Raw genomic sequence first — 8617 nt, forward strand, 5'->3', positions numbered from 1 at the left:
GGTGGATGCGGGAGGTTGGCCAGCAGGGGAGGGCCCAGGGGAGGGCTCCAGAGCATGTCTGGCCCATCTTGCTCAGTCCTGATCAGCCAGACCCCAGTAGCAAGCTAACCTACCAGTCAGAGCATGTGCCCCCTGGTGGTCAGTGCACATCATAGCAAGTGGTTGAGTGGCCTTAGCATATCTTTAGCATATTACACTTTGATTGGTTGAACAGATGACCAGACGACCAGACAATTAGCATATTAGGCTTTTTATTATATAGGATACTAGTGGCTGGTGCACAAAATTCATGCACAGAGGGGGGGGGCGTTCTTTCAGCCCAGCCTGTACCCTCTCCAATTGGGGACCCCTTGGGGGATATCCGACTGATCGCCCCTAACTGCCTCTGCCTGCCTGATTGCCCCTAACCCCTCTGCCTGCCTGCCTGATCTCCCCTAACCTCTCTGAATGCCTTCCTGATCACCCCTAACTGCCCTCCCTTGCTGGCCAATTTGGTTCTGATGATTGGTCATCTATGCCAGTCAGTGTCAAAAGCTCCGCCTCCTAGGCAGCCATTGGCTCCTCAGTTCACCCAGATTTGGTTCTGATTGGTGGGGTTCTATGCCAGTCAGCATCTCTGGGCCTATCTCCAGGCCTAATCAGAGAGGCAGGGCTGATCAGCAGCCCCCAAGGAGTCCCGGAGAGAAACAGAGGCGCAGCTGATGGTGAAGCCCAGAGAGAGAGAGAGGCAATGGATGATCAACAGCTGCCACTGAGGCTGTGGATCAGACCCTGCCTCTCTCTGGGCCTCTCTTCAGACCTGATCCACAGCCCCCTAGGCAGTCAGTGCAGTGTCACCACTGCAACCCAGCATTGACTGCAGGACTGACTTCTGGTGTTTGGTTGAGCCTTTGGTCGGTTGTTATGGACCCTAGGTTTTTATATATTAGCATTCTGTGACTTGTTTTTGCTCAATATTATAATTTTGAGAATCATGTAAGTAGCTATGCTTGTAACTAGTAGTTACTTCATTTACTCTAAAGTGTTCTACTCTATCTTATGCATTACACTTGAGGGTAATTTCTCTTTTTAAATTGGAGAAAACTTATCTCTTTCAAAGGGGACATTAAAGTGAACACTAAACAAAACAAAACAACAGCAGGAAATAAGATACTCTTTGTAGAACATTTGAAAAGCCTAGAATATCTCTCCTTGAAACTCTTTGTTCTTAGAGGAGTGAAAACTTGGCTTAGCATGCTCAAACTTGATTTGCTGTGACATTTTAGTTTTTTGTTTTTTTGTGTATTTTTTTAATCACCAGTTCCTGCATGTGATTGAAGGGCTCTAGTTACTTTAGAGACAGCCCTTCTCCCATGCCCTTCTCCTACCAGTTAAAAACATTCAAGGCACTTTTGTACTAACAGGTATCGGATTCCATTTCAGGACATTTTTTTGCAAGGGCCTGCCTTCATGGGAGAATTTCCTTGCATACCTCAGGCTGCTGAAAGCACATGACTTGGCTTTTATAATTCAGTTCTTCAGGACATAATGTAAGTCTGACAGTGCTAATTCTGTGTTATAAATCTTTAATGTTACGCTTTTGGTCTTGAGTCTGTTATGGCTCTATTTCATAAAAGAAACAAGCCACTGTCCTCTTCATGTGTTGAGTCTGGCTGAGAGGACATTTATCAGCTCTGGCTGATACATCCACCCATCCACTGAGCCAGCAAAGCTTGGAGATCTGGATTCAGCACCACAGGAATCTATGTCCACCACAGTTTCATGAAAGAACTTTACAGTTCCAATCTCACCATTTTTGAAGTTTTCAAGGGTATTAACAGCCATCTGATTTCTTTTTTACAGAAAAAGGCAAGTAAATATTTCTGAGAGTGGTAGAATACTTCCCAAACATTTTTTAAGTGTCTTTTCCTTTGTGTTGTATATTTCATGGTCAGGTCTCAGTTCTGAATAATTAGCATATGTTTGCCTCATGAGAACAACCTGAGTTGCAAATACTCATTTTGAAGCTTCTCTGCTTAAAGCAATCAGTTCCATAAATTATACATCTGTTGTTTGTTATGCATGTTTTCAATAGGTATATAAAGTCATCCCTCATGATACTCATTTTCACATTAAAGGTAGAAGAGCCTGGAAGCCTGATTTTGTTACTTTTCTTTCTTTTTTTTTTTTTCTGACAGGCTGTCTTCTTTTGCAAATCCTATTTATTCCTGATGAAAGTTTATTTCTATCTTTAGAAATATTTTTAGATTTGTATAATCAGTTCAGTAAACTGCTTTTTAAATAAATAAATATCAACTTAAACTTGCAATTAAAGTTTACTAAAAATATAGGTTTCTATAATTTTGTTGGTGATAGAAGTACAGAAGTAGAAATGATGAATGATGTTTGCTAATTTTGCAGCTGTGTCTACAGACCATGGGTTCAGCTAAATAAGGGCTTCATCGTAGGAGAAACCTTGGTAGATAGGATCTAAATGCAGCTCATTTCCAGTCAGTACACCGGCACCCCTTAGCTTGACAAAGAAAACCAAAAAAAAGAGTTCTAGAATGACCACCTCATCTTTTTATTCCTTTGCTTGTTGTTTTGTTGACTGTTAGAGTTTAGTTTAAAAAATAATAATATCATTATGAAAAATTATCAGATAATAATGGTGAATAGGGGATTATCTTAAAATTTTGATTTATTTTTTTCTATATTTTGGATAATCTGTCTTGGCATTTCATATTAAAAATGGCTTTATTGATGAGGCTAACGGAAACAACTATAAAAACAAAATCACTAAATATTTGACTTAAAGACAGAAAAAAGATCTGTGTTTGATCACTGCATCTGTAACTTAAAATAAGAAAACTTATAAATTAAGTAGCTTTCAACTATTTAACCATATACATTTTTTTTAAATTAGCACAAAGATTACATTTGCCATTTTCTATTCTTCATTCCTGCAGGAAAATCATTATTCTAGCAAAAAAATTGCAAATATAAAAACAGAGATCCATAGAAATTATAAGCTATTGTTATGCCCGTCTGGAGTGGCTCAATTGGTTGAGCTTCCTGGTGTGTACAGAAAAAGTTGCCAGTGAGGGCACATACCTGAGTTTTGGCTTCAACTGATCAATGATCTCTATTTCTATCTCTATCTCTATCTCTATCTCTATCTCTATCTCTATCTCTCTATCTCTCTTGCTCTTTGGGTACTGAAAGTAACACATGACTGGAATATGTGAGAACTAAGCTTAAAATTGTAATAACAATTTCTTTTTTATAATCCTCACTGAGGAGATGGAGAGAGAGAGAGAGAGAGAGAGAGAGAGAGAGAGAGAGAGAGATTGGGACAGAGAGAAGGATAAATAGGGAGAGAAAAAGGAGAAAGGGGTGGAAAGAAGAGAGAAAAGATAGAAGAGAATGTTATTACTTTTATGAATGTTAAATAGGGGATGATGGATAGGGAAGAAAATGATAATAGTGGTAGAAAAGAGAATATGGAACTATAAAAAAAGTTGATGCCTACTGAGACCAGCAAACCATGGCTATAATTGTGGCTCTAATTTTGCAAATATTTAACCAGAATGTTGAATTATAAAGATGTATGCATCTTTCCTTCATAAAGATGGCTTGGTGTGATGAAATAGATTAAAAAACAAAAACCTCTAGCCCTAGCTGCTTTGGCTCAGTGGATAGAGCGTCGGCCTGAGGACTGAAAGGTCCTGGGTTGGATTCTGATCGAGGGCACATGCCTGGGTTATGGGCTCGATCCCCAATAGGCGGTGTGCAGGAGGCAGCTGATCAGTGATTCTCTGTTTCTCTCTCATTGATGCATCTCTCTCTCTCTCTCTCTCTCTCTCTCTCTCTCTCCCTCTCTGAAGTCAATAAAATATATATTTTAAAAAAAACCCTCTAGATAGATGACTCTGTTGTAATCTAGTTCCATCCCTGAAGTGCAGCGTGACCTTGGCTATGTGACATAACTTATTTATTCTCCTTTTCTCCTATGAGAAATGGTAGTAGAAATACCATCAACTCTACCCACCTCACAGGACTATCTGAGGGCCCATTGAGATTACTGTGTGTGAAATCTCTGTGAAAGCTGTAAAGCACCAGAGTCACATATCACACAGGGCCACAAATAAACAGCATCTGTTCTTGGGCCTGGCAGTCGAAAGTCAAATACGTACCAAAGAAAATGGAAGAGAAGAGTTACATCATTTTTAGGGAAAAGCTTATCCAATAGCCAGATTTTTAAGATCATATTTGACATATTCAAGTGCTTAGTATTAGCAACAGAATTGAAGCAATTTTATTTTAGTATGATCATAAAAATATGCAGACTTTTTTTTTTTTTACAAAGTTGTTCAAAGACGTATTGAGGGAAGAACAAGGGCAGCGTTCTCAGGGGACCTTGGTCATTTGGCTCCCAGTACAGACCACTGGAGATGAAGGAGAAAAGCTCACCAGGGGCTTGCCTCTGCCTCGCTCTGACTTCTCCTGAGCGATGCAGAGCAAACGGCAGAGCTGGAGAACAGCAACGGCCAGAGAAATGTGCCTGCAAAACCCAGCCGACAGCCTCCTGCCAGAGCTGGCCAGTTAGCGGTGGCAGAGGACCTGGTCAGAACAGGGCAGACGCGGGATCAGAGCTGCTGACACACAGCCTCTCACTTTTGACAGCCACTCACCCTTCTGAGGCTCCGGAAAGGAAATAGCATTTGGAAACAGATATGACCAAACGTTTTTCCCTTCAACAGTTCTGCATGTGGATTTTGGTGGATTAAAAAAAACACACAGAACAAAACTATTGCTTGTCCTCTCAGGGCTTATCAAGTGTTTTATCACATTTTTATAAAATAAAGCATTAGCTCAGAAGTTTTGTTTGCATGAGGGTGTATCTACCCATGGGTGGAAATTTTCCATGATTCCCCTCCCCCCGCTTGCTGTTCTGTGTTCCTCCCTTCTTTGTTCCTTTGTTCAGGGTCTCTGTCCATTGTGATCCTAACACACTCTCATGCTAAGGACCAACTTTACTTGAGATTTTAAAGCATCAAGGACCAAAATGGTGGTGATGGGGGTCGGGGGGCGGGGAGGAATCAAAATGCTTTTGGGATAAGACCAAATGTTTGCCAAATGCCTGTAAAAGAGCAAATGTGACTCTTCTTAGTCAATCATCCAATTATTTTTGTTAAATGAATATTCAGCCAATACTATGTTAAAGACACCATATATCTTTTTTGTAATCTTCCATTCAACAAATTAACTAAGAGAACACATTTTGTCACTAAAATGGTCACGCTGTGCATGTCAGTCTCTTTCCCGCTGGTGGTCTTTCCCGACTCCTGTGTCTGAGGCAGGTGCTGACAGTTTTATCCCGTGATGGGAATTTCTAGAAGCACCGGCACTTTTGGGTGGACAAATGTCTTCATCAGGAAGTCATGAATTGGTTTGTGATAAGGAAGGGCCCATCTGAAAACCACTTTCCCCTTGGTCTCATTTGCTCTTTCTCTTCCTTTAGCTGCTCTCTGTTGTGAATGTTGTCCTTTCAATCATTGCAAAGCTTATCCTCCTGGCATTCGCTCAGCACATACACACTCCATTCTCGCCATTTCCTAAGAGAAACGCAGAGACTCAGGTGATAAAAGCGGAAGTGGATGTCAGCTCTCTCTTAGAAGATAGACTTCAGAAACACGAGAAAAGAGGGCTGCCTGCAATGGAGCAGCTCCACAGATTGGGATGCTTTCTTCTTCTGGGACAGCCAATTCTGCCACCACAATGCCCCTTCCCTCAGCAGCAGCAGGACGAGCAGCACGCCAGCTCCCCAGAGAGCAAATTCTGAGGCTGTCTTTTCATCACAATGCAAGAGCATGTCGCACTGCAGCACACTCTTTACCTTAAAAGCAAATTCTAATTCTTTGAAGGCTAAGCATTAAAAAAAAAAAACAACAGAAAGAAAACTCAAACCTAAATGAATTTCAGTCTTTCTGGAAAAAGCAATTGATAAATAGACTCAAACTGTGAAAACATTTCCACACTGTTAAGCAGTTATTTATTTTAAAAAATAATACATAATTCTAGAATTAGCTCTCTTTATAATCTCCCCAGGGCCAGAACACACATATATTCTATGGACTCAAGGCCTTCTAGGTGAGAGACATCATTTTGTCAGATAGTTTCTTCAGGAAAGAAGATCATGCCAGGATAGGCATCTACTACCTTTTTTTAAAAAAGATTGAATTCTCTACCCTATAATAATCTATAAATTATATTTATGGTAGTTTTGTGATGTGTTGGCTTGGCTAGGATGAGCTCCATTTCCCAGAATTCCTGTTCCTGTATACTTCTGGTTAAGGTGGGTGATAAGAAAGATGCTTGTAGGAAATGTGGAGGATAGAAGCGAAGCAGCAGCTGTATTTGAGCTCACTCACACTGCTACTTCTCTGCTGGCTGTCCTGACATGTGTGAGGCAGTGGCTGGCTTGCAAGTGCTTCATCTTCCTCTGGGTTCTACTCTAGTTTCTCTGATTCCTGCACCTGATGAGCAGAAAGTAGCGACTTACCGATCAGATGTTTGCATGCCAGAGGGTGGGAAACAAATCACAAAAAATCAGGGACCTCAAACCTCAGCAAAATGTCTAGGGGTCCAGTCTAAGGCATGTTGAGTACTCTTTCTGACCCATTTACTGAATGACCCAAAAACCTAGCAATTCTGAGTAGGGAGGGCCCCGAATGAGAGGAAGCTCTTTAAGAAGTCCAGGCTGCTGTGACAGCAGCTCTGCCACCATATAATCCAGAAGGTCCAATGGTACCTGAAATGTCAGTGACAGGAATTTCTGGTTAGAGCGGGCCAGAGAAGACACTCTTGTGCAGCATTTGGAGGGGGAGTGAAGCAGCAGCAATTTTATAGCTCATACTGTTGCCTCTTCTCTGCTGTCTCACCTCCTGCCTGGGGCAGCAGCTGGGTCTGTAAGGACTCCACCTCCCCCAACCCCTCCTCCAGCTCCTCCAACTCCATGGCCAGGTGTGTGTGTTTAGCTCTCTGATGACGGGCTCTGCTTCTTCAGGGCAGCCATGCAACCGAAGTCAGACGCATTAAGAACTATGACAAGTTTCAGGCTGTCCTTGTGCTTGTGCTTGTGGGTTCCAGCTTGTTCTGGCTCTTCCCCATTTTATATCCATCTTCTGTTCCTGACAGCCTGTCCTTGGACTTCAAGCTCCAGCATCAGACGTGGGGACAACTTTACAGACATGACCTAACCATACATCACATTTATATAAGGTCAAATTCCTATAACTATATGACATATAGATATAGACATTGTAGTGTTCGTGCTTCTGTCATTGAACCCTGACTAATGCAGTATTTTGGTTGAATTTTAAAAGGTTAAATTCCTTAAAAAAAAAAAACAAACAACCCTCAGTGTTATTGATGTGTAATTGACATGCAGTAAACTGCACATACTTACTTTGATAAGCTTTGACATGCATACACCCATGAAACTATCACTATATTCAAAAGAGTGAAGATATTCATCATCCTCAAAAGTTTACTACTTTCTCTTTCTAACCCCCTCCCCCTGCCTCTCCTTTCCACCTCCAAGGCACCCAATGATGTGTTTTTTCTTACTCACCCTAAAATAGTTCGCATTTTCTAGAGTTTTGTATAAACGGAATCATGCAGTATGTGCTCTTTTTATGCCTGGCTTATTTCGCTCAGCATAATTATTTTGAGACTCATCTGTGTTGTTATATGTTTATTCTAAAATAGTTTAAACTAAAAGGTTAAATTCTTAATGAACAGCATTTTAAGTAGAAGTCAATCACAAGCATTTAGAAGATGCAGTGTGACTGAGCATCAGTCAGAGAAGCAGAACCACTGATAGCCTAGGAGACTAGGGAGAGAATAGGACACTACCCACTGAATTTTGAATATGGCATATTCTCAGAGAAACATGGAATGACATCAGCCTAAATAAAGATGAGTCATTCTTATTCTTACCTTTCTTCAGCACCATCCACATAGGAATTCAGCAGCCCCAGCGCGGCTCCTTTCCCCTAATTTTACTCTAGCCTAGTTTTCTCTCTCTTTGTTCAGATAAGTCAGGAGTGACCGATTGCTCCACAGGGTCCCTGTAAGCCTCTAAATATGAGTCATGGAAAACAACCTAATGTAGTGGGCATCTGACTGAAAAGCAAGAGAAATGGATTTTAACCCAGATCTGGCACTTACTTAACTGGGGACTATGGATAAATCGGATTCTCTCTCTGAATCTCATTTCCTCAATTGTAAATGAAAGGAGTTGGACAATGTGATTTAAAAAACTCTCTTGATTCCATGTATTTAAGAGTGGGATAATACAGGCCTCGAAGGTTAACAGGTCTGGTCATGGCAAGAACCATGTAGACAACCACAATCAAATGTCCATTTTTAATTGTGGGTACTGCAGCATAATCAGCCAATTATCTACCACCCATCTGTCCATCCATGCATGCATGCATGCATGCATCCATCCATCCAATAAATATTTTGTAAACACTAATATGTATAAGACATTGAGCTTGGCAATGGAGACAGGAAATCAATATGATTAAGCTTCTTTCCTCAAGATGCTCGCAGTTCACTGAGAGAAATC

General features: G+C 41.1%; 1 long non-coding RNA gene across 1 annotated transcript; it reads right to left on the reverse strand.

Moving 5' to 3' along the window:
* Positions 1 to 5194: 5194 nt before the first annotated feature.
* LOC106724885 lies at positions 5195 to 8049 on the reverse strand. Its single transcript, XR_001360721.1, has 3 exons — positions 7984 to 8049; positions 6414 to 6518; positions 5195 to 5597 (listed from the first exon to the last, which is right to left on the reverse strand). It is a non-coding gene; the product is annotated as an uncharacterized LOC106724885 (long non-coding RNA).
* Positions 8050 to 8617: the final 568 nt, after the last annotated feature.

Source organism: Myotis brandtii, unplaced genomic scaffold (assembly GCF_000412655.1).
Source record: "Myotis brandtii unplaced genomic scaffold, ASM41265v1 scaffold123, whole genome shotgun sequence".
NCBI lineage: Eukaryota > Metazoa > Chordata > Mammalia > Chiroptera > Vespertilionidae > Myotis > Myotis brandtii.